The sequence below is a fragment of the Tenebrio molitor genome, chromosome 8 (assembly GCF_963966145.1).
Source record: "Tenebrio molitor chromosome 8, icTenMoli1.1, whole genome shotgun sequence".
NCBI lineage: Eukaryota > Metazoa > Arthropoda > Insecta > Coleoptera > Tenebrionidae > Tenebrio > Tenebrio molitor.
The window spans coordinates 9,376,325-9,387,465 of record NC_091053.1 but is presented as its reverse complement, the minus strand read 5'-3'; positions in this window follow the sequence as shown (position 1 = coordinate 9,387,465).

Sequence of the window (11,141 nt, the reverse complement as noted above, 5' to 3'; positions counted from 1 at the left end):
TCTTCAATCGGTAATGAATTCCTTCCAGGCATAATTCACCACGACTTACAGTTTGATTTTCTGCCGTTTCAAAGTCTTTTCCGTTGATGTTCAGTACCGGCAGAACTGCTTCACCATTTTCATCAGTTTTTACTATACAGCGAGGCACAACGCTACCGAGTTCCCGAACACCACCTTCGACGCACAAATCCGCGAGCGGTACATCGCACTTGGCCGCTACATGTCCGAGAAAGTTATCTGGGATTACCGACGCATTTTTAGCCCATAACACAAACTTCGATGGTTTTTCTGGTTCAGGGGTTGTTTCCGAAAATAGAACTCTTCCGCTGTTTTCACAACCTTTACGTGGTCCTGCTCCGTAAATGGTTGTCCTATGATGATGGGAATCTGTTGTACTCGTACTTCCCGAGACACCACATATATCTTTGACGTTGCACTGACACCGTCGACTTCTAACTAGGCTTCCGTTGCTCCCATGGTGACAATCCTGGAGCCCCCGTAGCCGTTTATTTTAACGTTTTCTCCCCAGTCGCAATTTAATTGGCATGTCGAAATAAAATCGTCTCGAATTATACAGATTCTACTTCCAAAGTCTACATATGCTTTGACGCGAACGTCATTGACCTTCACATTCTTGTAAAACTTTAAATTAGGTGAGACCACATTATTTTCGGTTGTTTCGACGACTTTTATTACTCGGTTCCTTTCTTTCTCAGGTGGCGGCTTCTTCTTCGGACACTGCCGCGAATAATGTCCAATTTCATGACAATTGTAACATTTTTGCTCGTGACCTCTTCGCTCCTTCTTCGCTTCTTCCAAGTGTAAGAGAATTTTAAAAACGCAACTACCTCTTCCACCCCAAACATGTGGCTCATAAATTATGCTCTGAAAGGTCCTTGACTCGGGGGTGATTTTTAAGAGTTCGACAGGCGAGACAGGGCCAGTGTGGGCTTGGCAGCTGAAACCGACGGGCTGTCCAAGGTACGAGTACGAGAGTGACGGCCGGTGAATAATTGTGGCCCGGAAGTGGTGTAGTGAATTAGGCTAGTGATAGCCGGTAATAGAGATACAGTTACCAGGAGTGTCGGTAACTGGGTGATAGCAGGTTGGGCAACCTGGGCTATAGATCAGTACCTCAATGCGTAAAACCTCGGGCAGATACCATGGTATAATTCCTGAGCACCGGATGTCCGGGTGAGGCATCTTTGGCTCATGACACGGCACGGCCGTTGACTGGGCGCGTCCGTAGAGACGGCCGGTGGTGACAACCAAATGTAACAGAGCATACGTTGCGGATTGTAAGGTTATGAGGTCAGCCCGGTCCTCAGGTACTGAGGGGACAGTGTAACGTATGGAAGGGAGCTATCGCGCTCTCACGCTGGCATTGGCGGCCTTCTTCTGTGGGGGCTGCGGGCGGGCTGTGCACCCCAAACTGCACACGGGGCTATTACAGGTGCTACTAGAACATCCAACGCAATCCCGGAACGTAGCGCTCTGAAGACGACGCCCGTGGTTCGAGCCCCTCATCATGATAGAAGCTAGGGGGAGGAATCCCCCGGGTGAGTCACTGTATGACCTTGATTCGCGACAGATGTGTCAGGTGTTTATCATTTACATGTTGTACCGTCCCATTGAGCAAACCCGAGTCCGGACCTGTGCTTTACCGTTTGAATGACTGAATGAGGTGGAGGTGAGTCCGACTGTAGATTATCGTACGACTGTAGCTGATATTGTCTAATTTAACGTGTACCGATGAGTCTGATCGAGTAATTATCAAATATTGAGGGGATAACGCCCTTGGGCAAAAACCAAGTCTTACAGAAGAGTCACTTCTTTGTTCACTTTTGCCGTTTTTATTGAAATAATGTTTCCTTGCAACATGGCCTGTTTTCTTGCAAATGTTGCATTTCATCGTTGGTTTCTGCTCAGTCCCGAGACCCGCACTACCCGAACGTTTACACCACGTAGCTTCGTACATTCTGCAAAACTTAATTTAAAGTTTTTGCACATCTTCATTTTGCTGTAAAAATATTCTTCAACTCTTTCATTTGGTTGTTGTTCTCGGTTCTTCATTTCTTCAAATTTTTCAGTAACAGTTCTTTGATCTTCAAAGTTTTCTTTGAACTTTTCTTCAAAGTCTTCCCATGTCTGAATTTTCTCTTCATAATATTGGAACCAATCATGAGCACAACCCGTCAAATGCTGTGTCGCCATTTCCAACATTATCGTCTGATCCCAGAATTGTCTGTTGCCAATTGATTTCACTTCCTTCAACCAGCTTCTGGACTCAAAATAACCTCCACTGTCGTCAAACGACTTCAATTCCTTGGTCAGATCCGGCATTACGCAGTATCTTTGGGCACTTTCCGTCGACGAAAACCCTCTGTCCGACGACATTCCTGGCCCATCACCTGTATTCTGTGGAGTCATTCTCCTTATCAATTCCACGACATAATCTACTGTTATTACTGGCGGTGTTACAGAGGACGTCGCTTGTCCTCCGCCTAGCCCCAGTAATAACCTGGCATGTTCCATATTTTCTTCTGCGCGTTGATATTCTGGCGGTTCTGGTCTCCACATTTTTTTTTCACGACTGAACAACGGTTTAACTATCACTGGAGTCACAACGTTCTACCACGGTCCGCGTATTTCAGAGTTCACGTAAAGTTCTCTGAGATAAATAATTAATATTCGTTTATCTAAGTATCCCACTTCTGAATAATTGTTACAAAATTTTCTCTCTATACCACTTCTGATAAATTGTTCTACTTTTTTTGTCGGAGTACAACGGTATCAAATTTTTGATGGTAAGTTGCCAGCAGTGTAATTATTTAATTCTTTGTGTCACATCTTTTCCCGATCTATCTTCTACTTTAACGGTTGCAAACAAATTTAACATCTTTTGTAAATGTTGAATTTGGTAATCGGCTCCCTTGAATATGTTTTTAAAATTTCTTTCGTCTGTGTCTATTTTGCCCGTGGAATTTAAAATATCGAACAAATTGTTAATATTGGAAATGAAATCTATTGTGGCAAATGCCGACGCTGGCAATAAATTCGTTGACAATTCCGTTTCCATGCCGGTAGCCACTTGGTTACTGAATAGTTGTGCTGCTAATTTTACTTTCATTTTGTCAAAAGTACCAGGATGTAAATGAACTCTTGTTAACTTTGGCGCAAGACGTAAATTTAGACCTTGATCCCTTTCAAAAAACTGATGCAAGTAATGTGCATCTACAATTTGGCCGCATTCTAAAATGAATATATATCTTAAAAAAATATTCCGCATGCTTTAAGTAAGTGGCATATATCGAAAAAATAATAGATTTTCATCGTTTGTTTGTTTGAGAATGTCCGTGTAAAAAATGGTGCATCTATTGTTACATTTAGAAGTTTGGATAAACTTACAAAATTAGACCCCACGTCAGATATGAAGCCCCGAACTCGAAAACCAAGACTGCGTAAATTATCAATTACCTCAAATAACAAAATTTTGAGTTGCTCTACGTTATATGAAGTATTTAAAAAAACATACGCCAAAGGCTGTTTCCAATTTTCAAATTTGCCTAGAACCATTATTGCCAGTACATTATTGGCTGGCAAATAGTCTTTAGACGCACCAAGCTGTTGGAAACCTACAATTTCATCTGCTCCAGTGTTATAGACGAGATGTCCCTTTATACTCATCTCATCTGCACATAGGACACAATCTTTTCCCTCGTCACCTAGACTGTTGGCTTTAATTTTTAATATATCAAAAACCACTCGACTCAGTCCAGGGTTGATTTGAATTTTTTCAGTCATTCGCTGCAAGGTACCGTTGGCAATAAAAATGTGGTTCTTACTTCATCGGCGACAGGAAAAACAAGGGAATTGCAAATTGTTTATACTCCCTGCAAAATCTCCGGAGCGTGAGGGCGTGCTTATTAAGTGTTACTTGCATTTTTACAATTGTTGCTAAGTTTTTGTGGTAACAATTGATTACATAATACGCAAAATTTTGCGACATCACCATCTTCTTCCTCACCTGAGGTTTCCCTTTCTCTTCTTAGCTGGCGCTGGAGAGCTTGTTTTCTGGGAGAACTGGATGACAACGTCAACCCTGTCTGTGTGCTGACGCTGGTTCCCATCGGCAAGGAAACTGCACCAACAGTCGCGTAGTAACGTGATGTGGATGGGCGTGGCGGTACTTCGCGTTGAGATGTAGAGGGCTGCGGCGATACTTCGCGTTCAGGTGTAGAGGGCTGTAGCGATACTTGGCGTTTAGATGTAGAGGGCTGTGACGAGAATTCGAGTTGAGATGTAGAGGGTTCTGGCGATACTTCGCGTTAAGATGTAAAGCGATGTGGTGGTGTTGAACTATAAGAAGGACTTCTAATTGTACCTACAAGTTATAAAAGTTTATTATTATTACTTATTAGGTTGATTAACGCTCTTTTACTTTGGTGCAAACTTTACCTCTTAACCGGTTTGTGGGCAATGCATCAAATACAAGTCTGGAATTTTGCGGAATGGAAAACATTTTGTTTTCAAAATGACATGCACACAGTTGGTAATTTCGATAATTAATGTTGGGTTTATTTATTAAGTCCCTGCGTCCGCAAGACAAACCCCACAGTTTGAACCTGCAAAATAATTCCGTGTTATGCATGTCTATAATGTTGCATTTATACACTGGTAAAACAAATTTAAATCCTTGTTATTACAGAAGAGTCTCGATTATCCGAGGTAACGTGAGCTGAACCTTACCTCAGATAACGAAAACTCGAATAATCCAGAACTAGGTAACTTTTTGTAGTTACCTTTGCATTACCCTTGTAAAAATACGAAATGCCGCTCTACAAAAAAATGAAAGCCTAACCTCAAAATATATTTCCAAATTCCAAATGTGATTTATTGCGAAGGGATGATATGAATGCAAAGTTGAGATTTAAATTAAAAAGAAAAAATTAGAAAAAAAAATTAGAAAGAAAATTTTAAAGATTAGGATCCAAGTTCGGATCTCGGATAAGTGCGACTCGAATAGCCGTATTATCAATATTCTTGTTATTTATTAACTATATTTTAGGGATTACGAAAAATATACTTAATGGAAAAGTAACATTTTGAACACTTTGAACACATAGTACCTACATACTTATAAATATCAATATTTCACTGAGGTAGTTTGCCACGGTAATTTTTTTCTTTTGGGTCAGCTGCTGGCAATAGTCGCCGGTAGCTCCGTTTTGGGACGGGGTCAAAGGTAAAAGATAAAGAAAACCGAGAAAAAAACTCAAAGGAAAGACCAGGTAGAACATGAGGTACGGATTGCGCATCCGATGGCAGCTAAGTTGTCTGCCCAGCGTCGGTGGTCGTGCTTGACGGTGGTGGCGATCATGGCTTGACGGTCGCATTAACGAGTTTAGTAGGGTCGGAACGTGGATAGTACAGCGGCGTGTACGATAGCGTCACCTGATAGTCGTCTCAGAGCTTCCGAAATTCTTTACTGCGCATCTGGGTACCGTTGTCGCAGATGAGATTTTGGAGCGCCGTAAACGAGAACAATTCCCTCTTCGACGCATTGGGTCAGAAGCTTTGCGGAACCGTTCCTTACTGGAAATAAAACAACGTACTTAGAGAAGTGATCGGTGACTACCAATGTGTGAGTGTAACCTTTCGTCGAACGTGGAAATGGACCTATTTAATCAAGGCTGATCATCTGCCAAGGGAAATTTATGGACGGCCTTCCTCCCATTAACCCTGCGGGGGCCTTGCGCTCTACTTTGTACTGCGCGCAGATCTTACACCCCCTCACGTATCTCACGACGTCCGCCCGCATCCGTGGCCAGAAGTAAAGATTGTGGATCTTCCAAAACGTTTTGTAAATTCCAACGTGACCGGAAGCGGGAACGTCGTGAAATCGCTTGAGGATTTCGGACCGGTAGTCCTTGGCCACTACCTTTTTCCAGGAGTCCGCCTCGTCGCACAGCTCCGGAATTTTGCACTTACTGTACTGGAGCAGCGCACCGTTCTCGACTCGGAACGAGGGGAATTTATCCGGAAAGCGAACGACCTGATCGACTAGGTTCGCATACCATCGGTCCGTGGTGTCCGAAAAATTTTCTACCGCCGGCGCCGCTGAATCTACCGAAATCGGCACGCTACGGGAAAGCATGTCCGGGATGACGTGATCTTTGCCCTTGCGATGCACCAACTCGAAATCATAAGATTGCAGCCTCAGGCCCAACGCGCTAAGCGCCCTTGCGGGTCCTTCAACCGATTGAGCCACAAGAGACTATGGTGGTCCGTGACAACGACGAAGTGCACACCCTCCAGATAATGGCGCAACTTTTCTACCGCCCAGATAACAGCGAGGCACTCGCATTCCTGGTGGAATAATTACGCTCCTGAAGGGTCAGCGAACATGAGAGGCAGCAAATTGCGCGTTCCCCATCGTCGAATTTTTGCGACAGGACCGCACCGATTCCGTAGGCCGATGCGTCGCATTGTAAGACGAACTGGCGGTCGAAATCGGGGCAACTGAGAATGGGAGCGGTTATCAGGAGCTCCCTGAGACTTCGAAAGGCGGTTTCGCATTCATCCGACCAACCGGACTTAGTGCCCTTTTTCGTCAGGCGGCATAGAGGTGCGACGATCGACGAAAAGTTCGGTACGAATCTCCGATACCACGAGCCTGTACCTATAAACCGACGAACTTCCGTGGCGCTTGCGGGTCGTGGGACGTCCAAAATGGCCTGCACCTTTTCCGGATCGGGCCGTAAGCCGTACTGCTCAACCACGTACCCTAAATATCTTAGTTGCGGCCTGCAAAATTGACATTTCTCAGCACTCACAATCAAACCGGCGGTCCGGAGAGGATTCAAAACGGTCTTCAGCGCGTCAATGTGGGTCTCAAAGTCTTGAGAAACGACGATGATGTCGTCCAGGAAGGCGAACACCGAGGGTTGCAATTCCGGACCGAGGACTCGATCAATGATACGCTGCCACGTCGCAGGGGCTCCAGTCAAACCGAACGGGATGCGCTTGAACTTGTACAGGCCAAGACCCGGTATAGTGAAGGCTGTATACTCGCGAGACTCCGGCGTCTAACCTGCCAGAAGGCGCTTTTCACGTCCAACGAGCTGATGTACTTGGCGTCGCGTAAACGATCCAGGATGGAGGATACGTCCGGTAAAGGATACGCGTCCTTTTTGGTCACGGTGTTTAGCTGTCGAAAATCCACGCAAAACCGATAAGTGTCGTCCTTCTTCTTGACCAGACAAACTGGTGACGACCAAGGACTCTTCGACGGCTCGACGACATCGAGTTCGAGCATTTTCCGCAACTCCTCGTGTATGATTTTCTGCTTGTGCGGCGACACCGGGTAGTAGCGCTGTTTTATGGGTCTGGTTCCGGGCAACAACTCGATGTGGTGTTGGTCGACGTCCGTACAACCGATAGGGCGGGTGTGGTGCAATTCGGACTGCACCAACCTCTCTAACGCGTGCTGTTGGTCCCTGCTCAAGGCGTGGCGGCTCTGAATGCTGTCAACTCACTCGGACTCGACGTCCTTAGAAAAGCGCCAGACATCCTGTCTTAAGTCCGGGACTATGTCCGTGGGAAACGTCGGGAACGATCAGTACGTCCAGGACCTGCACTTTGTGGAGCAGCTGGACCGGCGCTCAAACGAATCCCAGACACGCACATTTCGCGCCGTTGGCTACCGTACACTGCGTCTTTGTCTTATTTAACCGGACTCCGCTACGTTCCAAGATCGACCAACTGCCTCCACCCAACAACGTGTGTGAAGCACCGGAATCCATCAGACCTCTTAAGGGGTACCCGAAAATCGACACTTCCAAATACGGACGTTCGTCACCCTTGGCGTGCTGCAAGATATAATCGAGAAGGAATTTGCTACGCAGATGTCGGTTGCGCTCACGGAACGGGGGACACTATCGCAACCCGCTAGCGGCCTCCCCTGGCGTTTCCCGAACAATTGGGGCAATTCCGGACGGTGTAATCCGGCTTACCGCAGCGGTAGCAAAGTAGTTTCTTGGGAGCAAGACACTCGCTACGGATGTGGCCCAATTTCTGGCAATTCCAGCACGTCACGTTCTGGCGATTCGGCGCGGCCGAGCTAGTGGGTTCCTGGGCGGACGTGATGGCTGCCGTACTCGGTTCGGAAGAAACGTACGCCAGATCCGGCTCCAAGAACTTTGGGGTTCTTGCGCGACACGGGCGGAACAAATGACTCAACAGAGGCCTTGCGAGCATCCATTACACGACCGATCTCCAACAACTTGTCGCGTGATCTCACGGGTTGAACGCCGATTTGGCTCTGATAGAAAGGCGACAAGTTCCGGAGGATGATCTTTAATCGTACCGGCTCCGCGACTTTGATAGTCAGTCGATCGAAGAGGTTGTCCATCACCGCCATGTAGAGACCTATCGTCTCGTCCGACCCTTGGTCCGTTGGCGAATTTCGTCGAACAAGCGGTCATTGTAGTCGGCAGGGTGGAATTGCCTGCGCAACAACGTAACGAGCGAGTTTCAGTCGGTGGCGTTTTTCCGGTTCGCACGGTACCAAATCAGGGCTTCACCCGAGAATAGGTCGAAGGCGCAATCGAAAATGTCTTGCCTCGTCGGGTGTCGGGCCACCATCAGCACTTCCACCCGCGCGAGAAATGCGCTCAACGACATATCCCGATCGTCTCCCGAGTACTTGACGTTCCAGTTAGAAATCGGTACCGCCGGGGGACGTTGCACCGTGGGACAAGACGCGGCTCGCGGAGCGACGGGAGTTCCCACGGCTCCATCTACATCGTCATCCGTGCTCGAAGTCTCGTCACCTGAACCTTCCATCAAATCAACGTCGACGACGCTCACGGATTGGTTCAGACTCGACCTTTCGCGTCGTCTAGCTTTCGAGTTCGCCGTAGAATGCAAATTGAGGAGACTCACTATCAACCGGGACTTCCGCGACTCCTCGGCTGCCTCAGTAGCGCGAGACTTATTCGCGCGACCGAGCGCGTGCGCGATCTTGCTTACGATCTTCGCGTAGGTCGCGTCCCGAACACCTTCGAACGACTCGACTAAACCCCTTATTTCGTCTAACTTTTGGGTTACTGCTGTGGCATCCTCCTCGAAGGTACATATAGGGATGGGCGGGATAGGTAAGTGGAGTTGGAGACTTTTCCAGCCTCAACAAATTGCGGAGGGTCTTCCGCATCTCCGCGACGGTTGCCAATCCTATGATACCTCGTATCTCTAATTCGTAGGACAGCTTGTCAGAAGCCAACCTATTGACCTCAAACTTCAAGGCCATCTCGAAAATAATCCGTAATCACACGCAACAACGTAAATGAACTAGCCTCACAAATAAGTAAAATACCCAACGAAGGACACAAGACGTGAACAACGAAAAGAGTGACTTGCTTCCGGTCCGCAAATCTAAGTCAACACCGAACACCCTACGAGACATCAAACAATGAATTCCTGTATCGGCGAATTAATTTTGTTGTGTTTTGGCGTAGCCCCACGTTGGGCGCCAAAATTGCCACGGTAATTTTTTTCTTTTGGGTCGGCTGCTGGCAATAGTCGCCGGTAGCTCAGTCTTGGGGCGGGGTCAAGTGTAAAAGATAAAGAAAACCGAGAAAAAAACTCAAAGGAAAATTCAGGTAGAAAGAGAGATCAACGATCACTATCAACGAACGGAATGATGGGAAAGGAATAGGGACACGAGCAAAGCGGTCGCGGTAATATGCAGTTACTCTCGGCCTAACTGTGAGCGAGCATTTGCCGAGTTGGTTATTTTCGAGGTTACTTTCTAGGTGTTCGGGTAACGATGGTGCATCCCCAAGCATTAGTGGAACCCTTGGAATGGGTCTTCCACTCCTGCCAAACCCTCAAAAATCGATAAGCAAACGGAACGGAATTTCCAAACCGTGACAAGTTTCAATGTGGAAATAAAACACTCGCGACCGCAATATTTGACTCAAAACTCTAATAATTTTTGGAATTGAACTTATTGTTAGCATAGGTACATACAGGTCGACCAGAACAGCTTGGCCAGTGACGCAGTGGACTGAAATCCCTCCCACTAGCGGAGCGCACTTGTCTGTTGGGTGCGGAAGTGTTTAAATCGCGTACAAACGGGCGAAAATAAGCGCTTCAAGCTTCAAGTGAACAGCATGTCCGAGCTGTTTTGAGCAGATTTGCTTCATTGATTGTACCGTACCTACAACCATAGCCATATCCTTGTTTTACAGAGACTCGCTCGTTTCCTCTTGTGCGCATCTCAGACGCCAAGCTATTCTGGTCAAGCTGTACCTACTCACACAGGGTCGCTAAAACGTATAGATACTGTGTTAAATATTTTAAAAATGGGTTATCAGAACTCTTTGAAATTTGGAATTTAGTTAGAAGTATATACATTCTATCATTTGAGATATTAGGGTGTCCAGAAAGTTCTGAGCGTTTTTGTGGTATTCTGTTTCTCGATATAAAATAAATGTAAAATCAATTGGTAATTTTTGTTAGTTTTTTAAAATATGAAGTACACTTGTCCATAAACAATTTGACGTGTCTCAATTAAATAATTTTCAAGTTGATTGTTTACATGGAAAAAGAACGAAATCGTAATTTGTTATATGAATTTAAATGTAGACATTCAGCGGCAGCAGCGAGAAGAAATATATGCAGAATTGAAGGTGAGGGGACGGTAAAACAGTATACTTGTCGGTGATGATTTGCGAAATTTCTGAATGGGGACGAAGGTCTTAAAGATAAGAGTCGTTCGGGGCGAAAGAACCCATCTTCTATCGTTCTGGATTTGAGTTTTTGGGATAAAGATGGTTGGAAGTCATTGACAATAACGGCGAATATTTAGTTTAATTTTTTAAGTAATAGATATTTATTTTTATCTATTTTTCTAAAAAACGCTCAGAACTTTCTGGACACCCTAATATTTTTCAATCTTACATGATAGAATTTCAGTAGGTATAACTATATTCCAAATTTCAAAGAGTTCTGATAAATCGTTTTGAACATATTGAAACGTTTCCATACTTTTTAGCGATCCTGTAAAGTAGGAGCAATTTTTTTTTTGTTATATTTTACTAGTAATTATATATTAGGTAGGTACTTACCTATCTGGT